The sequence below is a fragment of the Oncorhynchus tshawytscha genome, linkage group LG06, assembly GCF_018296145.1.
Source record: "Oncorhynchus tshawytscha isolate Ot180627B linkage group LG06, Otsh_v2.0, whole genome shotgun sequence".
In the NCBI taxonomy this organism is placed as follows: domain Eukaryota; kingdom Metazoa; phylum Chordata; class Actinopteri; order Salmoniformes; family Salmonidae; genus Oncorhynchus; species Oncorhynchus tshawytscha.
The window spans coordinates 28,704,873-28,719,520 of record NC_056434.1 but is presented as its reverse complement, the minus strand read 5'-3'; the positions used below and the strand labels follow the sequence as shown (position 1 = coordinate 28,719,520).

General features: G+C 39.8%; 1 protein-coding gene across 9 annotated transcripts in view; it reads right to left on the bottom strand.

Moving 5' to 3' along the window:
• The window catches only part of mef2aa (myocyte enhancer factor 2aa), a 122,919-nt gene extending 116,150 nt beyond the window's left edge, over positions 1 to 6,769 (bottom strand). For 3 of the 9 annotated variants that reach the window (XM_024423541.2, XM_024423539.2, XM_024423540.2), the window contains exons 1-2: positions 2,935 to 3,575; positions 138 to 266 (exon numbers count right to left, since the gene is read on the bottom strand). The gene's annotated coding sequence lies outside the window, so the exon portion shown is untranslated. Of the gene's footprint in view, positions 1 to 137; positions 267 to 2,934; positions 3,583 to 6,563 lie in introns of those variants that run through there. The other 6 variants (XM_042323153.1, XM_024423536.2, XM_024423537.2 and 3 more) reach the window with 6 other exon arrangements.
• Positions 6,770 to 14,648: the final 7,879 nt, after the last annotated feature.

Sequence of the window (14,648 nt, the reverse complement as noted above, 5' to 3'; positions counted from 1 at the left end):
TGACATCATCCAACCCTATGGAGATCCATGGCATATACAATTAAGTAAGTTAAGTGACTCTCTTAAAAAAACAGGAGAGTAAATAAACAGGTAAACAACAACAACAATACCAAGATTTTAAAGAACACGTGGCTTACCCAACTATCAAAGCAGTGATATTCTCTTTATGGGAAAATCCAGCTCCTGTCTGTCTCTTCCTTTCCCTTCAATGCTTCCCTCACTTGCGTTAAGCTTCCTGCTGCGTTTTCCTCCTTGGGAAAAATGTCCTGGGAGGGGGAGAGGAGAGTTGAGAAAGTGTTTCGCTCATTAATTCAGAGGCATGGTGTAAACGCCAGCATTCTCTTTCTGACAACCAGCGTTAATTGCATATCCGACTTGCCCACACACTCAACGTTTCTCCTGTGTGTCTCCTGGAAGGAGCTGAATCCAAGCTGTGATATTCTGGTGCTATGAAGAGAAGCGAGGTGGGAGACACTCCAGACCCCCACTCCTCACACCAATCACCAGCTCAGAACTTCTCCCTTTTACCTGGGTCAACTTTCTTCACTCACAACAAATACTGTATTTACACATCTATCAATTTACAGAGAGACATTTAGGCCTGAACACACAAACACACACACACATTATGTAATATGGTACTGAGAAAGATGATATTAAATGAATAACTGTATCTACTGCACCCTGACATAACACTAGAGAAACAAACAAAACATTGCATTGCTGTTTCGTTAATAAGGCCACAAATATATATATTACAGACAAGGATGTATATTACAGATCAGGATACTATCATACTATGAGTGCCATATGACCAATTTTACTATAAGTTCTTACATAAGTTAACTGTACTGCAGCAAATCACCTTTCTATAAGCTGGGGCAGTAATCGGTTGGGGGGAAAATGAATGCAGACGGGACCAAAACAGACACTCAATAAAAATACACACAGATATACCTTTATATTGCTGCCAAGACTGCCGTCCCAAAAACATTGCTATTTTCATTATCAACAAGCTAGGAATACCTCATGGTTGGGGAAACCGGGGGGGGGGACATTAGACATGTATCAGTCAGTATCAACTAAACACTCTCTACTGTTATCTGTCTGGAATTATATACAATGGGGTCAAGTCAAGTGGAGATGCCATAAACTTTTGTCCTCATACTGAAGTTCACAGTGCCAGTAAATCATCTACAACAAACTAAGGTCCTGGGGTTTATTATTTGACCATCTTGTGTGAGTTTACGAGCTCTTGAGTGATTGTACATAACTCTTTACACTGACACCTACAATGTGGCCTTCCAAAACAAATTTGCTGAATCAGAAAAGTGTCATTTGTTATTATGTTGAACCTTCATTTAATGATGTATGTTCATTTTAAATAGCAGATAAATGATCACAACAAATCAATACAGTCAATACCACCATGGCTCCTTCATAATATTGTAGCTGTAAATCTGTTCAATCCATTCAGTCATTAGTGCAGAAAAACACTGATGTTGAGGTCATTCTCCTAACTATTCACTGTGACCAGACTGCCTCTCATCAGGCTTGTAATTAGAAATAAAACCATACAAAACAGGTGCAATGACTCTTCCATTCAAAAGATTGAAGCATTGCTGTATTAATCCTTTACTGGGAATAAGTTTGATGTAGCTCCTGACTGTGGAATGAATCCGTACTGGAGATATGCCCCAGGCTAAAAAAACAACAACATCAGATTCAAACTATAAATATAATATATCATCAAAATAGTCCCTTATAACTGAGAACAAGACATAGGCCTACTATAAGAAAACAAAATTGCTTCAAAAATAGACATACGTCATATCTTATTGGTGGCAAACATACATTGCTCCATAGCAGAGGAGATGTTGCCCTAACTCAAGCAAATAGCAGTGATAAAAGCAAAGCAACAATAGAAGTTGGAGTAGCCTAGTTCTAAATGGACAAATGACCACCACCAGCTGACCAGCAAAATGTAGATTTCAGAACTAACAATGCAAAGTATCTTTACCAATAAACTGACACTGTATAGACTACTATATATTACTATTATTTGTTTATAACAAAGTAATCACATGTTTAGGCTACTAACTTATTATTGTGAACCTATTAAAATAAGGAAATATTCTAGTCCACAACTAAGAAAATGCATTCGATTTTACAGTGGTATGCAATGGAATGGATAAAGTCAAGTTTTAGTTGTTCATACAGCTATAGTGCACATAGACGGTTATATTAATTCGCCTAGTCTACACAGACAATTATAAAGGATTTCAAAGCAACCAAAGTAAAAAGCCGAAAAGTAATCTGATGGCATGTAATCTATTGTGATGTGATGGCATTGATGTTAAAAAATATATATATATTTCAACGTAGATAATACAAAACCAAGTAAAATTGCAAGCAAACGCATTCCTCCCGTTGTCTGAGAAGTCCACGACACTGTTAACTCTACGATATTGCGCGCTCACAAACATAATCAGTAAACAAGTTATAGTACAGTCATAGATAGACATTAGTAATTCAAGACGATTGATATAATCTATTAATCTAAGAAATATCCTGAAATTGACAGACTACGATAAAGTTGATCGAATTACTGTAGGCTACCAAATAAGATAAAGCATAACTGTTTACTTATTGGAGCTATAAGAGCAAAGACGCACGGGCATCTAGGGTAAAATCAATGTATATCTAAAATAAGTGTCGCCTATTATTAGGAATACTAATAAACAATAGTTCATACTATATTCATCCAGAATATAAACACAGAAACTGGCATGGCATAATCACATAGCGCTACATGTAGGCTACAGTATGGGATGGCTTTTCGATCCCAAATTCACTCTACGTCTTCCTCTTGCGCTTTCTCTCTCTCTCACTAGTGCCCCTCTGTGCAATATTGTTGCTATTTTTGCTACTCACCTTGTCTCCCAAGTTCCTCGTTGTATATAGACACTCTATATCAGAGGCTCCAATAGACATACACGTAATTTCAGTCACATTTACACACGAACTGCTATTTTAGGGAGCAGACAAACTCAGAAGAGCCAGTCTCTTGTCAGTGAGAGACTCCTCCCCTTATCTGACTAATACCAGACGAGGTAGAAATCAACCACCTCCCACTCGTCACTACAAAAAACTTAGGTTTGTAGCTTAGTCTACATTGTAGGCTACCTATATCATCTGGATTTCCAAAAGGTGACTCTAAAAAGTGAAAAACTATGTGGAAAGGACACTTCGCGAGCGGGATATCTATGGTTTGTAAATACATGTCCAATGATATTAGCATTGTAATTCCAGTCTTACTACATCATTCTTTGAAATCTTAGTGTCAAAATAACACTCCTTTAAATGTTAACTCAGCTACGTTTGTTACTGATCCTCTCTTCGGTAGGCAGCTACAGTCAAGTGGTAGCTACAGTCAAGTGGTTGACACGTGGGTAGTGTAACGCAACAAATTATCTTACATAGTTAGTGATTGACAGAGTTTACTTGTGGCAGAAACTACAGTCAAATTAATTGAAACTACAGTATGAAATCTCAGCGACAAGTTTTTTTTCTGGTGTTAATTATGATTGTTGGCCCGTCACCTCACACCCCTTAGATACGATTGACGTCATATCTCTAAAAGACAACAGCAGCATAGGATTGCTGCTTTTGAAAGGACATGTTTCTGTTCCAATAGAAATCCTCAGCGGCTGGTCAGAACCAATTACAGAAGGGAGGTGGGACCTGTATAACTCGCATGTGACAAAGTCACGTGTAAGTGCAGGATCTGAGGAAGAGGTGTGGTGCAGATCCTGATCTCGGATTGTTTTTACCGGGATTTAAAGGAACATGTGCATGTGAAAGAAAACGTAGGTCAATTCTAGTTTCAATGTCATTTTTTTTTTAAATAAGATTTTGCATGGGCACCTTACTGGAGTGGGTTTTGGAAGCATTAAGAAAACAAATACATGATCTGGCACCATATTTCCATCAATGTGCACAGTAAGCACGGGAAGAATCATATAGTTGTGTTTTCATATTCATTTTTATTTATATTCGTTTTATTTGAAATTCAGTTTAGTTTCAGTTAGTTTTCATACCTGATTTGTTTGTGTTTATTTCGTTTTAGACCTAGTTGTTTAAAAATATTTAGTTTCAGTTTTAGTGTTGCGTGGGAGGCTAGGAGCCATTTGTGTTGTATAGTTTTTAAAATTATAATACATAAGGTGATGGGTCAGGTCAAAGGTTAGATTTACATTATAATGTCAATCTCAATATGACTTGGATTTAAAAGGAATCATGCGAGACTGGTGCAAAAAAAATATGTTAAAAGGAAACTCCCTCGCCAATGTTTACACCAATGAAATGCTTTTTAACTGTAGTGCATGTAAGAATTAAGTTAGATATTAGAGCTGGGAATTGCCAGGGACCTCACGATACTATATTATCACAATACTTAGGTCTCGAGGTGATATGTATTGCGATTTTCACAATTCTATATGTATTGCGATTTGATACTGCAATTTTATTCCAATTTGATGTTCCAGACATATTACTCACTATATATCTGCTACAGAGACAAGAGAGAGCATGAGAACATTAGTTTTGATCAGTCATGGAAATATAAGTACTGAAAACATGTTGGCTCACTATTTAAGAAGAAGATGGAGAACAAGCTACAGAATGAAAAATTCCAGAGTTTTGGCACAGGTACAGCCGACTAGCACTAGCTAATGCTACCTACAAATCCATACTTGGGATTCAAAGTATCAATATAATATAGTCCAAAATAATCTTGCAATATTTAACAGTATACATTTTTCCCCCCATCACTATTAGCTATAGCCACATTTTTCAAGTATGGGTAACTTTTAGCCAGACTAGATTCCAACCTTACGGTCATTTTTATATATTTTTAGTTTCTTTAACTAGGCAAGTAAGTTAAGAACAAATTCTTATTTACAATGATGGCCTAGGAACAGTGGGTTAACTGCCTTGTTCAGGGACAGAACAATCTTTCGGTTACTGGCCCAAAGCTCTATCCACTAGGCTACCTGCTGCCCCAATTGTTCTAAGTACATCTTACCCTATAAGGTAGGACATGGCTTCTGTTTTGATTAGGACACAGTAGAGCCGGTGCCAGTCATAAAACGTACCTCAACATTTTGGATTGTATGTTGCATTGAACAACAAAGAATATTGAGCCAATCAGGCCCCTTGTTATTCACTGCAACATGCATTCCAAAATGGCTGCTGTGGCTGCTGCTACCTAGCATGAGGATGGCAAAGGCAGTTTAATTAAACAAAATAGCAGTATTTCAATCTCCTCAATGTCGTTTTTGGGATTATGGGAAACTTTGGACTACAGTGCTATTCCTGTATTAAAGTATGTTTCTGAGCCATATCTCATGCTGGCTCTGTCTTGTCCTAATCAAAACATCATGCTTTTATTTTATTTTAGTTCATTTTGGAGTCAAAGGTAATAGTTCCAGAATAGTTTTAGTTTTTCAAAAGGGTTTGTTAACTATTGTATTTTAATTTACTAAATCGTTTTTTGATGATTAGTTTTCATTTTAGTTTCAGTTTTAGTTTACTATAATAAGTTTGGTACATTGTCTACACACTCTGTTATGACCTGGGTAACACTTTATCATAACTTTCATAAAGCATTATCAAGGATGAAATGTTCATATATGTGTATAAATGCATTATTTGTTATACATGCTTACAAATAATGAAATACTTATTCATTAACAGTTTATACATAATTTATTAATGATTACTCAGGAAAGTTAAAGTTTTTCCCTAGGGGTATCACATTCTAGCTATTGTATAAGTTTATTCTATACCCCCATTAAAGATCAGGGAATAAGGTATACATTGCCCTTTTCATACTAATGTACATGGCATTTGTGTCAGAGCTTGTGTATGTTAGAGTAGAAAGGACCAGCACCTGTGGATGGAAATAGGGTGTATACAGACACAGAGTTACATCCCAGATCTCCAAACCACATTAGGTGTCTGAATACTGAATTCCTCAAATGAAGCTCTGTACTGTTAAAATCCCTCATTGGATTGTTCCTACGGTTCGACTATCATTGATTTTAGTGGGTTTATTTATCCCTCTCGTAGCTAGACTTCAGTCCTAGCAAAACCCAGACCGTCTACAAAAATAGTCCTGCCAGGGTGAGGCAGATTCTGTAGATCCATTCCACAAACACTTGTAAGCTCTGGAACCCTGTAACCTCAACCTAATATACCCCTGAAACCCTCTCTGTATACCCCTGAAAAACCTCACCATATACCACTGAAGACCTCAGCATATACCCAGTCACCTGTGATACGATTGGGAAACAGTTATATTCCTATACATCACCACCTTGATAATAATGCATAATACTTTGACATCTCAGTAGAATGAGCCGTTGCTCACTACATGAAGGCTCCTTGCCTGGGTAACACTCCTTCATATACAACCCTCTTCCATGTGTCAAGATGGAGACGCTACTCATGACACCCCCACACTTTGTGTAACACCAAGCCTATGTTGCTGTGTGTCTCACCTGTTTGAGTTTTTGCACAAATACCTTATTAACAGAACCAAAAAGGGTCTTCAGGTTTTTTCCTGCAAGGATTCACTTTCTGTATCTCTTGTTTCCTCTCTTTATCTGACTCTCTCTCTTCTTTGTATCACGGCTTCTCTCTTGTTCTTCAAAGCCAGACCAGCTGGCTTTGGATGCTTTCCTTCTTGCCCCTGACAGGCCTGACTTCACACCCTCTGCCTCCTCTTGTCCCTTGGTCTTTCTGCCGGGAGGGAGTGGGGCGACAGTTGGAAGTGTAGTACCCCAGATGGACGTAGACATGCTGGGCATGCGTTGTGTGACAGGGCTCTGGGGCTCTCTGGACGAGCCACAGCTGTCAGTCATGGGCACAGAAGGTGTTAGGTTTTTTCTCCTTGTGTTATTGTGATTAATATAAATGTGAAGATGGAGTGCAAACATCATGACTTATCAAGTTAAAAATGTCTTTCCAGATAAATTGTTGTAGTGTATTTATGAGCGTATGCTTAAACTGACCCATAAACAAGATTTACTTTTAATGTTAGGTTCAGAAAGTCAGATCCTTCATCTTTACAACATGGCATTAGAAGCATGGTGCAATGCCTTCCAAGTATGAAAAATGTTTGTAAACAAAGTTACATTTGTATTAAAAACTACATATGTATTTTTAATGTTTATTTTATTAGGGAGTCATACTGAGACCAATGTCTCTTTTACAGATGAACCCTGAATGACATAAATTACAGAAAATACACACTTCAAATATAAATACAAAATGCAAGAAGAAACAAAAACAAAAACATTCTTCAATAATATGGTCCTCAATCAGCTTTCTGAATTGCCCAAGAGGCACCAGAGTACAGATGTAAGAACATTTTGAAGATTGTTCCACAAAAAACTAAAAGCTGGTTTACTTAACTCAATAGAGACCAAAGGAATTTCCAGAGTTAGCCATCCCTGAGACCAGTTTTGGTAACTCTTTAGTAAAGATGTTAGGTACAGTGGGACTTTTTGTAAAAGGGATTTGTAAATGATAACATAGTAATGCATCAAGCTACGTGACAGCAAAGAGGGCCAACCAACTTTCTGGTAGAGAATGCAGTGATGAGTACTTCAAATGTCACCCATAATAAAGAGCTGTGCGCTATGATAAACTGCATCTAGTGGCTTTAATGAAGTGGCAGCTGCGTTCATATGGGTGATGTTGCCGTAGTCTAGGAGCGATAGGAACGTCGGTCCTATCAATATGCTTTTTAAAAGACAGCTTTCCATCTATCCAGATGCCCAGATATTTGTAAACAGGGACACGATCGATTTGATCACAATCCAAAGTACAGTGCCTTCGGAAAGTATTCAGAACCCCTGACTTTTCCAACATTTTGTTACGTTACAGCTTTATTCTAAAATGTATGAAATATATTTTTCCTCATTAATCTACACATAATACCCCATAATGACAAAGCAAAAACTGTTTTTAGACATTTTTGCAAATGTATTAAAAAAAATACAGAAATACCGTATTTACATACGTATTCAGACCCTTTGCTATGAGACTTGATATTGAAAGATCCTAGCTGAGAATTAATCAAGGATTCTAATGTTTTAGCTAGGCAAGAAGGTTTAGAAATTGGCCGATAATTATTTAGGTCACAAGGGTCACCACATTTGGGAATTATGTATCAATAACAAATAATATTTTACATGAATATTAAGTTGGACAAATACAAACGATAACAACCGGTTCCATCAGAGTACCAACTTTGCACCAGACTACAAAAAGCTCCAGAGACACTTTCCCTCCAATAAAAAAATATATTGAAGAAAATACTGGTATATGATATTGAAGAAAGAGATGGATGTTTACTTGGTAAATTAGGACTCTGCAAACAATTCCCCATGTCTCACAGTTTTCCAAGACGTAGTCTGGCCATGCAGCTCTGAAATAACACTTATATATGGCTCATTAGAACAGCCCCTCTAAAAAGCCTTCAGTGCCCCTTTCCAATCTGTGACTGTCCAATCTCTGCTTCTCGATGGGGGTACTCTCTGAATACTTTTCAACCCCAGTCATGGGGCAGACAGTCAACAAACCACATACAATGCATTTGAAAAGTATTCAGACCCCTTGACTTTTTCCATATTTTGTTACGTTACAGCCTTATTCTAAAATGGATTAAATTGTTTTCCCCCCTCATCAATCTTCACGCAATAACCCCAAATTACAAAGCAAAAACAGGCTTTTAGAAATGTTTGCAAATGTATTTATTTTTTAATTCTGAAGCATCACATTTACATAACTCCAAGCGGGCTGTTATGTGCCTTTTACTGAGGAGTGGCTTCTGTCTGGCCACTATTATAAAGGCCTGATTTTTTAGGTCCCCTGAGTGGCGCAGGGGTCTAAGGCACTGCATCTCAATGCAAGAGGTGTCACTACAATCCCTGGATCAAATTCAAGCTGCATCACATCTGGCTGTGATTGGGAGTCACATAGGGCGGTGCACAATTGGCCCAGTGTCATCTGGGTTTGACTGGGGTAGGCTGTCATTGTAAATAAGAATTTGTTCTTAACTGACTTGCCTAGTTAAATAAAGGTTAAATAAAACAAAACAAAATAAAAAATGTTGGAGTGCTGCAGAGATGGTTGTCCTTCTGTAAGGTTCTCCCATCTCCACAGAGGAACTCTGGAGCTCAGTCAGACTGACCATCAGGTTCTTGGTCACCTCCCTGACCAAGGCCCTTCTCTCCTGATTGTTCAGTTTGACTGTGCGGCCAGCTCATGGGCGGCAGTTTGACTGGGCGGCCAGAAACATCTCAAGAACGATCAATGGAAACAGGATGCACCTGAGCTCACTTTGGAGTCTCATAGCAAAGGGTCTGAATACTTTAGTAAATAAGGTTTTTCAGTTTTTTAATTTTTATAAATTAGTAAACATTTCTAAAAAATAAAAAATAAACTGTTTTTGCTTTGTCATTATGGGGTATTGTGTGTAAATTGATGAGAAAAAATATATAATTTAATATATTTTAGAATAAGGCTGTAACGTAACAAATGTGGAAAAAGTCAAGGGGTCTGAATATTTTCCAAATGTCTTGATTTTAATTTTTCAACAAACTATTATATATATTTGAACATAAAGCAACTTTAAGAACTTGTATATACAGTAGTGTCTGAATGTAACTATACACAAATATAAAAGACAGTGAAATCATCACTAACACTATTACATATCTACAGCATGTTATTTGCCGCAAAAATATTATTCAACAAAACACAGGTAGCAAGTCTTCAGGTGAAAGCACTGTTTATTTCTAATGGAATAAAGCAATAAGTAAGTTGAATAAAGAAATATTACGTTGTCTCTGTGCAGACTCCAGCTATGTGTTAGATAACTCTGTCAAAGATCTAAAAATACCCAATGTCTCAGCCTGGATCAGTTCTCTCATTACCAACTGTAATTAACACTAACCAAGCCCAGCCAACTCAGAGTAGTGTAGAGCAGCACACAACTGTTATGTGGAGGTATGACATGCGTAATGAGAATGACTGATTACAATATGTCATCTTAGTTCCCTGAGGGAGAGGAACGAGACGTAGCACATAGACAGGGGAATACAAAACCATGACTCACGAGTCAGGCTGATCAAGATCTATAATCATGTGGGTAGGCCAAGATACATGTCACTCATGAATGCAAAAGTCCTACCTTCCAAATACCCAGTCCAAAATAAACTCCTATCCTCTGGTCAGTTGTACAACCGAATGCATTCAACTGAAATTTGTCTTCCGCATTTAACCCAACTCCTCTGAATCAGAGAGGTACGGGGGGCTGCCTTAATCAACATCCATGTCTTTGGTGTCCAGGGAACATTGGGTTAACTGCCTTTCTCAGGGGCAGAACAACAGATTTTTACCTTGTTAGCTCAGGGATTTGATCCAGCAACCCGACCTAATGCTCTAACCACTAGGCTACCTGCAGGCTAGACAGATTCCACCATGTTGCTTACACCCATCCAATCCTTTCAGATCCATGAAAACTGTTTAGGAGTGAGAGTTAGGGTCATGTACTATAGTTGAGGAGTCATAAGCCATCACTACCTCTGCACAATTGGTGAATATCCTGGGTGCAGGGGAGAACCAAAAGGGAGCACAATGCATTTGTACGATCCACCTTCGAAGACAAAGCACAGGTATTTGTGTGCCTCTGTTGATTTATGTACAGGAGTGTATCATGTATGTTTTTTTGAGTGAAATAACTTTAACAGCGTACATAAAGGTTATTGTAATTGAAACCTGCATCTGTGCTTATCTCAGGAGTGACTGAGGTGGCATGTAAAGCACGTTGTTTTAATGATTAGATGATCTCCCCTGGGGATTTCTAAACCCCTTGGGCTGTGGTTTTCGAGCCCATGCTGCTCTGTTCTTCACACTGCTCGATGTTTACAAGCTCCGAAGGGGTGAGGAGCCCGAAACAACTTATTGTCTGTTTGTTTTGGCCGGACCCTTTCTCTGATAGAAGTAAATAGTTCCTGGCAACAATATGAGCTCCTTAATTATCTCAAATATTCAGACTTGTCTTCATTTACAAAATGTGCCAGCCATAGTACTGAGCTCATTAAAAATTGAACAAGGTTAGAAATGAAACTCTTCTTCCCATTATTCATTTTGGCCTTAATTTCAAGTATCATTTCATTTATCACTTAAAATGACTACCAAATAATTCACTCTGACATTTTGTGGTCAGGTAACATTAGCAGTATCTATGCAATAAGCACAGATTGAAAAGTCTGAATAGTGTGATGTTGTACTCTGAGCAAACAAGAGGTACTACCCATTATTGGGATTTTTCATAATATCTTTCTGAAGATGATTCACTAATGCATTGTTGACTTTAATTTATGAATGACAATTGAAAGAAACCCCCTGTAATCGTTTGAAAAAATACTTAAGATCAGTCAAAATATATTGTTATGAGATGGTTTCCTGAGTACATTCATGGGGTTTTGACTGATATTTTGGTAGCAGTGCTATTATTCATGGCTATGGTACTGTACGCTAACATGGGATATTGATATTCACTAAGCATTATTATTTAGTTTTGTTTATTTAGTTTGGTCCTTCAGCATTATTACAGGTTCTTAAAAACACTGAATTACTTTGCTGTTACAATAAAAAAAACATAAATGTTGAATAAATACAACTAATTTAAAGTGCTAAAAATGTCTATGCTAAAATATAAAATCCTTTTTAATTTAGGAGCCTGCTCAGATAAGGTATTGGTGATCTCCTGTATCTCTCCGTTTGACAGTTTGGGATGACGAGTTTGTTTGAGTTTCTTGTATGACTACCTGTGAGCTCCTCCCAGAGGGTAGAGGGTGGAGGGGGGGGGGTAACCAGGCTCTGAAGTCGGTCTTTATCAGCTTTCTGGCAAAGTCAAGGCACAGTTTAGTGCATCTGTCAGATAGGGTGCACAAGCTGAGGGCACAGACTGCCACAGTGTGCCCTGTACTGGAATGCGCAGTGTTCATTAAATAAATATGGACACATACCATGATGCACCTTGGTCCTCTCCTTCCAACAGCCGTTATAGAACTAACGACCACAACCGGACCAAGCAGCGACCAAGCAGAGGCTTCTGGACTCCTGGACATGGGAGAAGATTTTGGACGGTAGGGGACCCTGGGCACAGGCTGGGGAATATCGCTGCCCCAGGGAGGAGCTGGAGGCAGCTAAAGCCGAGCGGTGGCGATATGAGGAGTTAGCACGGTAGCGCAACAGGGACAAGAGGCAGCCCCAAAAAATGATTGGGGGGGACACACAGGGGGGACACACGGGGAGTGTGGCTAAGTCAGGTAGGAGACCTGAGCCAACCCCCCGTGCTTACCGTGGCGAGAGGTTGACCGGGCAGGCACTGTGTTATGCCATGAGGCGCACGGTGTCCCCAGTGCGCAGGCATAGCCCGGTGCGCTACATTTCAGCTCCTGTATCGGCCGGGCTAGAGTGGGCATCGAGCCAGGAATAATGAAGCCGGCTCAGCGCATCTGGTCTCCAGTGCGTCTCCTCTGCCCGGGTTATATGGCACCAGCCCTACGCACGGTGGCCCCAGTGCGGTCTGTTCCACCCTGCCACACTTGCCGGGCTCCTGGGAGTATCCAGCCAGGACAGGTTGTGCATCCTTGGTGCTCGTGACCTCCAGTGCACCTCCACGGTCCGGTCCATCCGGTGCCTCCTCCACGCACCAGGCCTCCTGTGGCAGCCCCACGCAGCAGGCTGTCTCTCCGTCTCCCTCCAGGTGCTCCCTCCTGTCCAGTGCTTCCAGAGTCTCGCTCCTGTCCAGCGCTTCCGGAGTCTCGCTCCTGTCCAGCGCTTCCGGAGTCTCGCTCCTGTCCAGCGCTTCCAGAGCCGCCGGTCAGTCAGGAGCTGCCAGAGTCGCCCGTCACTCCGTGGCTGCCGGAGTCGCCCGTCGGAGTCGTAGTTGTTTTTTGTTGTGTGTCTGTACCAGCCAGAACTGTTTCGGTCGTTCTCTTTGTTATTTTTGTGTTCATTAAATAAATATGGACACATACCATGCTGCACCTTGGTCCTCTCCTTCCAACAGCCGTTACAAACACAGTCTCTGATTGACAGTGCAACACCTCCACCACGGCAAGTGGTTCGCCATTTGGAAAAAAGGGTGTAGCCATCAGTGCCCAGTAACTCTTCAGGTATGTGGAGGGAAAACCAAGTCTCTGAGATTGCAGCAACATCTACGTGTTTTTTGTCACAATGGCTTGAAACTAATCAATCTTACTTATAAGAGATCTGGGGTTCGACATCGGGAAAGTTGATAACATAGCATGGTTGGATGGCCTGTTGTTCACGAGTTTGATTGTGATTTGTTATCAGACCTTCTAGATGAAGGTTGGGGTCTAGTGAGGTCAAATCTTCTGCCAACGACAGTCCTATTCTTGCCCAAGATGTTCTTGCGCATCCCCTTTTTCTGATGAATTTCCATCAAAGCCATTGCACCCCATCTTTGCTTCAGATCTTTCTCAGCTAAGGAGTGGATATACGAGCAGATTGTTTGAAACTCTTGAGGAATTCCATAGAGTACTTGAGGACAGGAGCCATTTCTGAATCATACACCCAATCTATTCCCATAATGCATTTTAAGAGAAGAGAAAGGCAGGATAGATGATTAAATAAAAAGTAACTTTATATTTAGTGTTAACTTATTAAAGATGTCGCTAGCTAGGTTTCCATCCAATTGGCGACAGATTTTAATGTGAATATTCTCAAATCTGCATAAATAAAAGATGTGCTTTTTCCCACCCAAAATGTTATTCCATCAAATTGACTGTTGTGAATAAAAGTCTGTGCGTGATGACATAGTGCACATAAAAATGACTTTTGTGGTTAAATTCCCATGTACCGAATTAAAAATACAAGTTAAATGGGTTTCCATCGTATTTTCAACTCTACTGATGGTTTTGTTACAAAACATGTGTTATATAGCAAATATGTCCGCTCTGGTATTGGCATGTACCCCAGCCAAGCATCAATAATCATGTGACCAGAATAAGACCCTCAATATTTATTGGAAAGGAGCATCAACCTTGTCACCTTCCACTTTCACCACCTTGTGAAGTTCATTATAATTTATTTCATCTGCAGACAAAAAACTGCATGCTTTACCAAGTTGTAGTGGGAGAACCAAACAACATGTCATCGTGTGACTCCAATATAGACATTTTAGTAATTTAGCAGACACCCTTATCCATAGTTAAGTGCCTTGCTCAAAGACACATCGATTTTTCACAGAGTCAGTGTCACACCCTGATCTGTTTCCTCTGTCTTGTGCTTGTCTCCACCCCCATCCAGGTGTCACCCATTTTCCCCATTATCTGTTGCCAGTTTGCCTTGTCTCGTCAAGCCTACCAGCGTTTTTTCCCCTACTCCTGTTTCTCATTAGTTCCTGTTTTCTAGTTCTCCCGGTTTTTGACCATTCTGCCTGCCCTGACCCTGGACCTGCCTGCTGTTCTGTACCTTACGACTATGCCCTGGATTACTGACCTCTGCTTGCCCTTGACCTGTCGCTTGCCTGCCCCTGT